Below are 11,223 nucleotides of genomic sequence, written 5' to 3' on the forward strand. Positions count from 1 at the left end.
AAGAAGGAAGTGGAAATGGTTCTTGCTTCAAGAGGCATAGAAAGAAGAATTAACATTAAATAGGTCATAGTGAAATAAGCAAGATCTGGAAAAAAATCTGAGTGATTCTTATCCACAATGTCCTATGATTGCTATATAGAAAAAGGATAGATTAATTTTAATTATAATAATCTATTCCCAAAGCTGATGAATGTTGACCATAAGACCAAAAGAGATGGAACTTATGTTTGCAAACTGTTGATCACTGGGTAATTTAACAATAAGAGATCCAATAAATGATGTTCAGATGCAGAGGCTATGCAACCTGCTAAAAATGACATAGCAGATTAGCAAAACTATGACAAGATTTATAGAACTTAATTCCTACTGCCTCTGCAGTGATTGATATTCACAACAATGGTGTTGAACTGTCCAAGTGAATAGTCAACTGCACTATGTTACAAAAAGTATAATATGGCAATAGATCTGTCAACAGTTGCTGTGAGTTTATATAAGCCAAAGGTATTGTCTTGCATAAGAGATACACCACTCTCAAAAAAAAAAAAAAAGCACCTGTAAACATAAGTAAGTAACATCAAGTCATTGAGAGCACAAGAATAAAGAAAGGAAACAAGTTTCTTAACTAAACCATCACTAAATAATTTGAATTTGCTACCAGAAACCACAACAATGAAGTTTGCTTGAAGGTAATATGCAAGCGTACAGAACAGACCTATGTTCCTTAAACATTATAGAACTTATTAGGCAGACAATAGAAAAAAATACAAGGAAAAAGCAATTATGTAATTTAATGGTAAAAAATGATTGTATGGTAGTTAAATTTAAAGTGTGAAAGCAATGATGAAAATTCCAAATAAACAAAGTCCAGCAAACCTTAAACATAGAAAACTTTGTCAATGAGGCTTATTCGTAAGCAAGATCAAGTATAAGGTGAAACAAGTCTTCCTCAGCATTTGCTAAAATAAGTCAATCATTCAAGTTATAATAAAATGCAACAAAAGAGCAAGAAAATAAAGCAGCATACAAACAGACAACCTCAGTAAAAACATAAGATGTGCCCAGAAGAAACAGCTGAGAACTGATTAATTACTTTCTGTATAAAACTTGTTTTTCTGAATATCGCACAAACCTACACGAGGGCTTTCTGTGCTAGTTGTGTAAGACTAGAGGCCAGGCAACTAATCATCACCACCCACTGACAACTCTTGGGCTACTCTTTTATCAACGAATACTGGGATTGATTGTCACATTATGATGCCCCCATGGCTGAAAGGGCGAGCATGTTTAGTGCAATGGGGATTCGAACCCACGACCTTCAGATTACAAGTCAAACGCCTTAACCCACCTAGTCATGCCAGGCCCTATATAAAACAAAAAGTATTCTAAACCTACAGGAACAAAGATATGAAGATAAGCGTAAGACATATCCCATTTTTATAATAAAAAAAACAAGTGAATAAGCTCACAATAGATTACTTCAAGTTTTTCAACTTGAAATATGGAAGAATAAATAATTAATTGAGATTGGAGAAGTGTGTAACAATACTACAGTCACCAATGGGTTTTAGAACTAAAAGTGGTAAAGAGGACATTTAATATATTTTCAAAATCACCTCAATGACCTTCTTGCTCTGGAGTTTTTATACCTCCTTATCCATGAAATATACTTATTTGAGGTCTAAAAGAAGTGGAAATAAATGTGGAAAAAGGTGGAGGGAACAGAATACAAAAGGACCTAAATTGTCTAAAGACATGCACACACAAAAAAATCCAAATTATAGAAATAGAACCTACCTTTTCTCCTTCAACAGGAATTGAAAATTCTGAGATATACCAATACATAGTTTAAGCTCCAAAATTCCATAGAAGAGTTTCTGATGAGAAAGCTATAGGAAGCAGAACAAACTTGTAGCAAACCAGAAGTGGTTTAGACAGAAGATGGGATTTAATAAATTTTTGAGAAAGTGAACACAAGGAAGAAAAACTGTGAGAAAAACAATGAAAAGTCATGACAGACCAAGTCTACTATTAAGAGATTGCAGTTTTGTTCCATAAATTAAAATTAAACATTGACAGAAATGGAATAACTCTAAAAATTGGATAAACTTGAGTAGTTATCTATACATGGTTTGAACAAGTAAAATATTATTAAATAAACCATTGTATTTGTGATGCCCATTTGAACAATTTCTAACTTAAATATTCATATATATATATATATATCTACAATACCCATCACAATTCTTTCATTATAAACATTAAGTTGTAGTTTTTGCTGTACAGATAATTGGCACATCCGTTTGGATAAACTACTCTTGAAATGTCTTAAAAATATTATGCTGAACATTTATACTACACCTTTGAGGCTTCAATCATATTTCCCCATAATACAGAAATGATTTCTTGGTAGCCATTTTGTTCTCCCTGTTTTCATTCTTAAGAAAAAATATGCCAGGTGTTCAACTTATTTTAGCACCCTTAAATTAAAACAAAAATAGCTGTTAGACAATTTTACCAAAGAATGTTTGTACTTTTCAATAAATCAACTTTTTTGAATATCACACTGGGCATGAGATGAAATGATCAGAAGTAGGACCTTAGAGTAAATTCGACCATAGCTTGAACTTCCCAAAATAAAAAAGGATGGAAAACAATGACTAAATCATTAATATCTGGATTTATGATGATGGACATTTGCTTTTGAATAAGAAAAAGTAAACGATTATATTCTCCTCTAAAAGTAAGTAACTAAAAAATATGTAATCTCTAGATCTATCACACATGGTAAAAAGAAAACAACAATCATATATGTAAGTACCAGTGGGAACCAAGAGTGGATGGACAGATTAACTTCATTATCATAAGTTAATCTCCACACAAGTGCTGGCATAAAATGGTTTAAGAAGAACAATGAAGAAAATGTCGTTAATGGTTCTTTAATGGATTACTTTGTAAATGCAAAGTCAACCTAGAGGTAATTTACTATTCTTCATTCAATGTTTTGACAGATATCTCCAGCAGTTTAGTGCTATTTTTGAATATTTTCTTTTCAAATACAAAGCAAATTACCATTTCAATACAAGAACAACAGAAATGTGATTTTTAAAAAGTCTGGTCACAAGAAAAAAAAAACTTAAGGATACCAGCTACATGTAATAGATAGCCTTCTTCTTTCCATGTCAACTGTTGTTCATCATATACTTCCTATAAAAGGTAATATAATTTTATGATAAAAGAAATAAAAATGGCAATACATTATTATTCATGAATTGCATTTTGACCAATCTATATACTAAAAAATGTCTGTATTTAATAAATATTTTCATATGATATTCAATTTCTACTCACCACTTTCCTATTCTACTACATAAATATTTTACTTTTATAAAATAATTTTTCTATTTAATTTTACAGATATGGAATTCCTTAGAAACTGTGTGGTTGAGTATTAAATCATACAAGTAATCAAAACTTTAAAAGATTCAGTTAAGAATTTTACCTTAATTACAGTTTTCTTCACACATTCCTTAATGTACTGCACTGACATTCCTTTGTTCTGGACTTGTGAGACTTCTGTACTGGAAGCAGCAGCTTCTTCAAGATTGATCACTTTAAGTCTTTGAAAATTCATCATCATCATTTCGTCTAGGATGTAAAACAATAACTTTGAGTTGGCTCATAAGAAACAATTGATTTTAAAGAACTTACAGATTATTGAGAGTATTTTTCAGCAATAACTTAAAAAATTATTAGTGATTTTTTACTTAAGTGTTATCTAAGATAGCACAATGCATGGACACATCACTAATTTAAAAGGAAAGACTAAGAACCTGAAAAACTAATTCTGAAGACTAAAGGAATGAAGGCAGTCTCACTTTGTGTTTCTGACAATCTATAAATTGCATTACAGACAGATCTGAGGAGATTAATTTTACAGGTATTTAGTAGTATACAAAATTATATATTTCTTTTACTGAAGTTGAGTACATCATACTAAAACAATTTTGGAGGGTCATCACCATGCTGTTATAGTCTATGTTACCATAACCACTCATGTTGGATCACAAATGTGTACATTCACAAATACCCTGTTGCATACTTTCCAGTACAAATAGTTCTGTCATAAGGATGTAATGTCTAAAACAGACTACTTCTCCTTCCTCACTTCCATACCCTATCTCATGTGAAAAGATAATGGTTTAACAGAATCTATTTCAACAGTTGGATCTCACAGAAATCCACAGATGCAGTGTTCGGTAGATTTATTGGTAATATCTTCATAAAGAACCATTTTATTCTCCAAATATTTTAGTTGTGCAAGAAGTTAAACAGATATCTTGTGCAAAAAACGTGTGTATATGAGATTTTTCAGTTGGTTATTCTCCTTGATTATATTGTCATTTATTACCTGGAACAGCTTTTGCCACTGTTGAGAGTACAGAAATTCTCACCTGTCACAAGATGCTCCAGTTTTCTCACCAAGGCTTGGTTATGACTCATTGCAGGTCTTTTTGGATGTCTCTAGTGTCTCAAAATGATTTATATTCCTTTGTTTTTCAATGCAGTTAAATACAAGAGATATCCCATCTTGGAAAATCTACACCTCTAATCTGAAAATATCTATTATCCAAGTGTATAAATATTCTTCACAAAAGTTATTATTTTCAAACACTAATAATATATTTCCACTCACATACCGATTTTCTTGTTCAGAAATTCTATTTATGTGCAAATATTTTTTGGCATGCTACTAACCTTGAAAATCCCACCTACCCCATGATTAACATGGTTCATTGCATCTTTATGTATAAATTTTCATATGAAAACCCTCCACTAATAGGGGTGAAACACACACTCCTGATGTGCATTACTCCTTGTATTCAACTCCACCAAACAATTCACTTTGATATTAGGGAAGAATTATGTAATGGTACTGGGAAGAAAGGGTGAGAAAAGTGACCAGCAGTTTGTAACTACTGGAAATATATTTCCTGTACAGGAAAATAATAACTTACCTCCATTCAATTAATAGCTAGACTCCCACATTAAAAAAAAAGGTGTGGGGGACTTGTACTAGGGATACAAATAAGCATCCTTCAAAGGCACCCAAACAGCACACATGAGAAACTGCACCACTTTTGTACCAGATACTCTTCATATATTGTGGCAGTAAGTGTTATATAAATGTAAAAAAAGAAGAAAGAAGTCCCACTTCAGAAAATAAACTATTAAAATCATGATTCACACAAAGAGCACAAAAAGTAAAAACGTTTAAACATGAGTATTGCTAAAGAAGTGAGTTTTCTTGAATTGAATGGAGGGAGTTACATGCATCATGAGAGTATGTCACGCTATTACTGGTGGAAAGTTGATGAATGATTATTTGCCAGAGAGATGCATTGAAACCACTCAATTTCATTGAAATGGAAATAAAAGACTTGTGGCATGTATACTATTTTTTTGCATGTAGAAGGCAGCACAGAATAAAAACAGCTCTTTATGTGAAATGAAATAATATACATTATCAGAAACCAATCAGACTGGATCCACTCTATGCATAATCTGCCTTCATGTATGAAACTTACAGAGGTGAAGAGCCAGGGGGGACTACATCTGCTCTGTGCAACAATATCTATCAGATAGGATCACACAGAAACTAGAACACATAGATGACTGTCTGATTCATTGAATAACTAAAGTCTGGGGGCAAATCAAGCAGAATGTGCCAAACATCAATCTCCATGACTTGCCATATCAAGCAGGAGTGCATAAAGCAAAACACAATAACTGCTGAAGGGTGGAGAAATCACATTGCAATATGTGTCATAACTTATCTTGGTTGGTTCTGCTCTGATCCAAAATCACTTGCTGGGAACTATCATCCAGAAAATAGTAAAATAAGGAATCCCAACTGGAGGGGTGAATTACATTACATTACATGACTGTGATTCATGTAAAGGATCTATTCCATCTACTTCAGCTGAACACCACTGCCCTACTCTCCACTAAATGGAATTCAGCACATTCAGGAAACTGATCCCATGGTCCACCACCAAAGTGGCTGAGACTCCCATACTCCACTAGATGAAAAGGAATGTGGTGGAAAGTCTGGAGAAATACTGACACCAGAAACATGGATCAGGCATTGTATAGAAGCAAAACACCATTAAGAGAACCTACTAGAAGTCTTGTAGAACACCCCATCTAAACAGTGCACATTATTGGCCATGAGTATACATCAAGACTGGTGTGATTAGCCTCCACTCAAAGCCAATTTCACTGTGACATCCCATACAACCCTCACAACAACAACCATGCAACATCATTCTTATGAGGTCCAACCCCAACAAAGTGGAACACCTGCAATAGTAGGATGTGACCTGCACAACAGTATCTCTGAGATAGTGCCACACAGAAGCACTGCAGTGCATGGATCACCACATGTCCCAATCAACCAGAGGATAAGTAGAGCTTATAAAAACCAACATCATACTCCAGGACTCACTGCATGGATGTGGAGCAACTAAGTCACTAGGCAACAGCTAATCTACCCTTGAATGATGTACAGTAGGCTGTACAGCATAGAATTTTATTATCTATAGATAAGCATATCTGGACAGGCAATACTCATCACACTGAGCTGAAACTGTGACCTGATAAAAACATGCTTCTGTAAGAAAAAGAAAATCTACTAAGTTACAGTCAAATTGAATAGTGAAGTATGGCAATGGGTGGAAGATGGTACCCACACGAGGAAGAAACAGCCAATCAATGAAGGAAGTGGGAGAAGAATATTTGAGTAGTCTGCATGCCCTGCTGCAGAATCTCTTCCAAAAAATGACCTGCAGGCAATATAACAATGAAGAACATAAAAAGGACACAGACGTATAGCTGGATCCAACTGGGAATAGAAGTCAGAACTGGAGGGAAGAGAAATCAGCAGAAATTAAGAACTCCCTACACAAGCCATTAAAGTTTCAGGCAGGATTGGGTGATCCAGATAAAGGAGAATGTATGAAGAACAGTTTATTCTTTTTGTTTAAGAATTTCGCACAAAGCTACTCGAGGGCTATCTGTGCTAGCTGTCCCTAATTTAGCAGTGTAAGACTAGAGGGAAGGCAGCTAGGCATCACCACCCACTGCCAACTCTTGGGCTACTCTTTTAGCAATGAAAAGTGGGATTGACCGTCACATTATAATGCCACCACGACTGAAAGGGCGAGCATGTTTGACACAAAGGGAATGCGAAACAGCGACCCTCAGATTACGAGTCGCGTGCCATAACACGCTTGGCCATGCTGGGCCATGAAGAACAGAAAAAGAGTAATGTTAAATGTCAATGTTAAACACCTCGGAGTGATGTCACTTACAAGCAAGGGAAAGAAAATAAGTCATAACCATCTGAAATCCATAGGGTTGCAGTATACTGGACTCTGCTCTCATTTGAGACAGAAAAACTATCAACATGGGCAAGGTTTCTGAAGAAAAAGGAAAAACAAGGTACTCAGTCGATGTAGCAGCAAGAAACAGAAAAATGGTAGGACATGAAACTGGGAATACAAAGAAAAAGTAACATACCAGAGAAATCAAATCCAAGAATTAGGAAAACCTGGTTAATTCCTTAGAAGAAGTACAGGATTTTACAACAAATGGTGGAGAAAACTAGCTCTCAAAATCATGAACATATTAACCATGCCTTTATCATCCAAAACTAAAATATTATAGTAGTAATATCCTCTATATGACCTAGTAACTAGTACTAATTATAATATTTCTTATCCTCCATTAATAATATTTGCCATCACTTCTTATAAAACTAAGATAGCCCCCAAAAAATATTTTTTCTCCTGCATTCAATGAAAGATTCATAATACATTTATTTCAAACATTAAAAATTCAAAACATGTATATATATATTTGCATTTGTAGTCTATTAAAATCATTGAAACTGTCCAAACATAAATCTAGTCATTCTTTAGATCATGAGTCCAGGTATTAAGTCTTGCAATCTAATTGTCAGAATACATTAAACCAGAAAATAAATGATTACTTTTGACATCAACATACCAGTAGGTTACTTCTAGAACAATTGTTTTATCTTTTATTAAAACAAAAACATATTTCCAGTCAAAGCCACTTTTTAAAATTATGAATATTAGATACTTCAACAAAAAATACTATTAATCATTATGTAGTATCAATAATCAACCACAACAGAGAACACAAGAGACCATATGCTCCTTTAAGACTGTCCCCTTATATACAAGTAAGCATCCACACACAAGAAAAGTAAAAATGTACCTCCCTTTATGTCTAGAACATCATTGATTCCACTCTTAAACTACTGCACATATCAGGCATTTTATCATTAATACTCTCAAATTTCACCCCATTAATAATGGCCCTCTCACCCAACCAATTCTCAATCCATTTAATTAACTTATCTTCCACTCATAGGCCATATTTTACCTTCCTTTCTGTCTAGGATATCATTGATTCCACTGTTAAACTACTGTTAAGTGCTAGCCTTTGTTACTGCTAATGGATATTCATTCTATAAGCCAATCACCTTCTTTAGCTTATCTGGAATCAAGCCCATATTTTTCATATCTCAAACATGTGTCCTCTAGTCTCCATACACATCCTGTTAGGCCTTCATTATACTGTTTTTCTATGTAAGTAGCTTGTTGAAGAAGAAATTATTTAATAATTGCCTTTCTCAAGATAAAACAAATCAAGAACTCTTTCTCTGTCCTTATACAATAATCTTTCCATCCCAAGAAACACTAACATCCATCCTTTGAACCTTTTCATAAATCATTATCCTTTAATAGATGAGGTTTGATTGTTCAATTTTCATACAAAACTACTCTCAAGTATTATCTGCATTAGATCACCTAGTATTCAAATGATAAACTTGAAGGCTGATAGTCATCACTACTCGCTGCCAACTCTTGGGCTACTCTTTACCAATGACTCGTGCAAATGACCACATTGTTATAATATCATCATGACTGGAAAATACAATCTATCAATATCATTAATGTAAATAAGAAAAGGTTTTAATATTAATTTTATACAAATATTAAAATGAATTTAAGTTGTCTCCAAATTTCAAAACAATTGTGTAAAAATAAGAAGAACACAAGATTTATACATATAAAAAACAAAAATCTTTAGAACCAAAAATTACAAAATATTTAATATTTTCTAACAAGATTTTTATTTCCTAAGGTACACAAAAATATATTCAAACTTTAAATGGCTAATATAAAACTTAATAGAATGTAGCAGAAGGTTGTTCTGTTTTTTAAAGTAACCATTTCACACAAAAAAATATTTTGCCAATAAGCAACCTGTAACTGAGTTATCATAGCATATACATATTTAAACAGTAAATCATATCACCACTAGTTCTTCAATGTTTAAAGGAAAACAATATCAAATCTTTGCATAATTTACAGCGAAAAGGTTTTGTACCACAAATCAATTTGGTAATCTGTCTCCGAACTTTTTCATTTCCAAGGGATAACAAAGGAAGATTTGGACTCTTGGTCACCTAGTTTTCTACTACCTATATGAACTTACATAACCACCTTTTAAGAAAAGTAATAATGTCCTAACTGGAGTTCTTTAAATATTTTCTTTAACTCAAACTCATGTCTTATAGTCTTACTGCTGAAACACTTTTCACTGAAACATCTGCTCGATTTTTTTAATTCTAAGCCTCTAAAAATCATAAAAACCTCTATCATGTCTCTTCGAGCTCTTCTCACCATTGAAAAATGTTGAAATTTCAACCTATCCCTGACCAATAACACCTCCAAACCTGGAATCTTTATGACAGCTTTTCACTGAATCATCTGTAACAGCTCAACATCTTTTTGTACATATTTAACCATAACTGAATCCAAATGATCCCCAAGTAGTACAATACAGAGTGAAATAATGATCTCTTTCACTATGTACTCAATGCCTAAATATACTGAACCTAAAAATCTTATCATTAGCTAATAAGCTTTGTGTAGGAAGCTTTAGATATTTTGTAACAGCTGCACCCAGAACTTTTGCTCATCAATTTGTTTTTCCAGCAAAACTATAAGACCAATTAATATTGTGATAACAATGTAAAATAGTTAGAATGTACCTATAAATAAGGACATGAACTTGTATCAGATATTCTTAACATTCATATTTGTTAATTTTACTTCCCTCTAACATTAATATATTCTGATTTGAAATACTTATACATTCAGTATTGTTCAAATATTTCTAATGTACTAGTGTAATCAATGTAAGTAAAGAACATTAAAAAGAGCAGAAGACCTACCACTGCATTTTGAGATGACTTGTAACATTAATACTCTCTGATTTCACCCCATTAATAATAGCCCTCTCACCAAGCCATTTAATTAACTTATCTTCTACTTATAAGCCACATTTTATCTCAAAAGCAATAACATTTTCTAAGTCTTCACATCCTAAATGAATTACTCATTAATGTTATATTTATAATTAACTATAACTTAAACTGCATGTACCTTAATTAACTTAATCTTCTTTGCTTAACATAATAACAGACTTTAAATATAAATTTAGTTCATAGTTAATCATAATTCACTATGTAAAACAAAAATGTTAGTGTAACCTATTATATTCTTGTAACTATGTTGTTGTAATTGTTTATTACATGGATCCACACCACAGCTATAGTTAAACTTGAATTTAGTCTCAAAGTCGATTTTTACAATATGAACATGCCCAACAACATAGCATAAAAGAATCACATACAATACCTCCTTTTTTTCTCAATTTTACTGGCTTTAGATTTTGTGGTTTACATGTCATCTATTTCTTATATTCTATATTGTTATAAAACCCTATGTAAAAGACTATGATTATGAAACTTTACTTGAAAGTAATGTGACTTGGTGCATTCTCAACTGGCTTTGCTCAGTTACACTGAATTTGCAGTGTTGGATTAATCTTTTAAAGTAAAACTTTAAGTTTAATTTCTACTTCTACTTATTCCTAGTCAACTTCAAATTCAACTTGGTTAGTCTAGCTAACCTTTTTTTTTTAACAAAAAATAAATATTTCAAATTCTTGAGTAACAAAATATCTCTGCAAGCCAATGCCTTCTACTTACTAGATTACTAATTTTATTTGAAATGTATTATCAGTCATAATTTAAAACCTTCTAAAATCCATTTTTCACACTGG

General features: G+C 32.7%; 1 long non-coding RNA gene across 1 annotated transcript; it reads right to left on the reverse strand.

Moving 5' to 3' along the window:
• Positions 1–2,212: 2,212 nt before the first annotated feature.
• LOC143246402 (uncharacterized) lies at positions 2,213–7,675 on the reverse strand. The gene is made up of 3 exons (XR_013025961.1): positions 4,452–7,675; positions 3,500–3,645; positions 2,213–3,204 (listed from the first exon to the last, which is right to left on the reverse strand). It is a non-coding gene; the product is annotated as an uncharacterized LOC143246402 (long non-coding RNA).
• Positions 7,676–11,223: the final 3,548 nt, after the last annotated feature.

This window comes from Tachypleus tridentatus, chromosome 1 (genome assembly GCF_004210375.1).
Source record: "Tachypleus tridentatus isolate NWPU-2018 chromosome 1, ASM421037v1, whole genome shotgun sequence".
Classification (NCBI taxonomy): domain Eukaryota; kingdom Metazoa; phylum Arthropoda; class Merostomata; order Xiphosura; family Limulidae; genus Tachypleus; species Tachypleus tridentatus.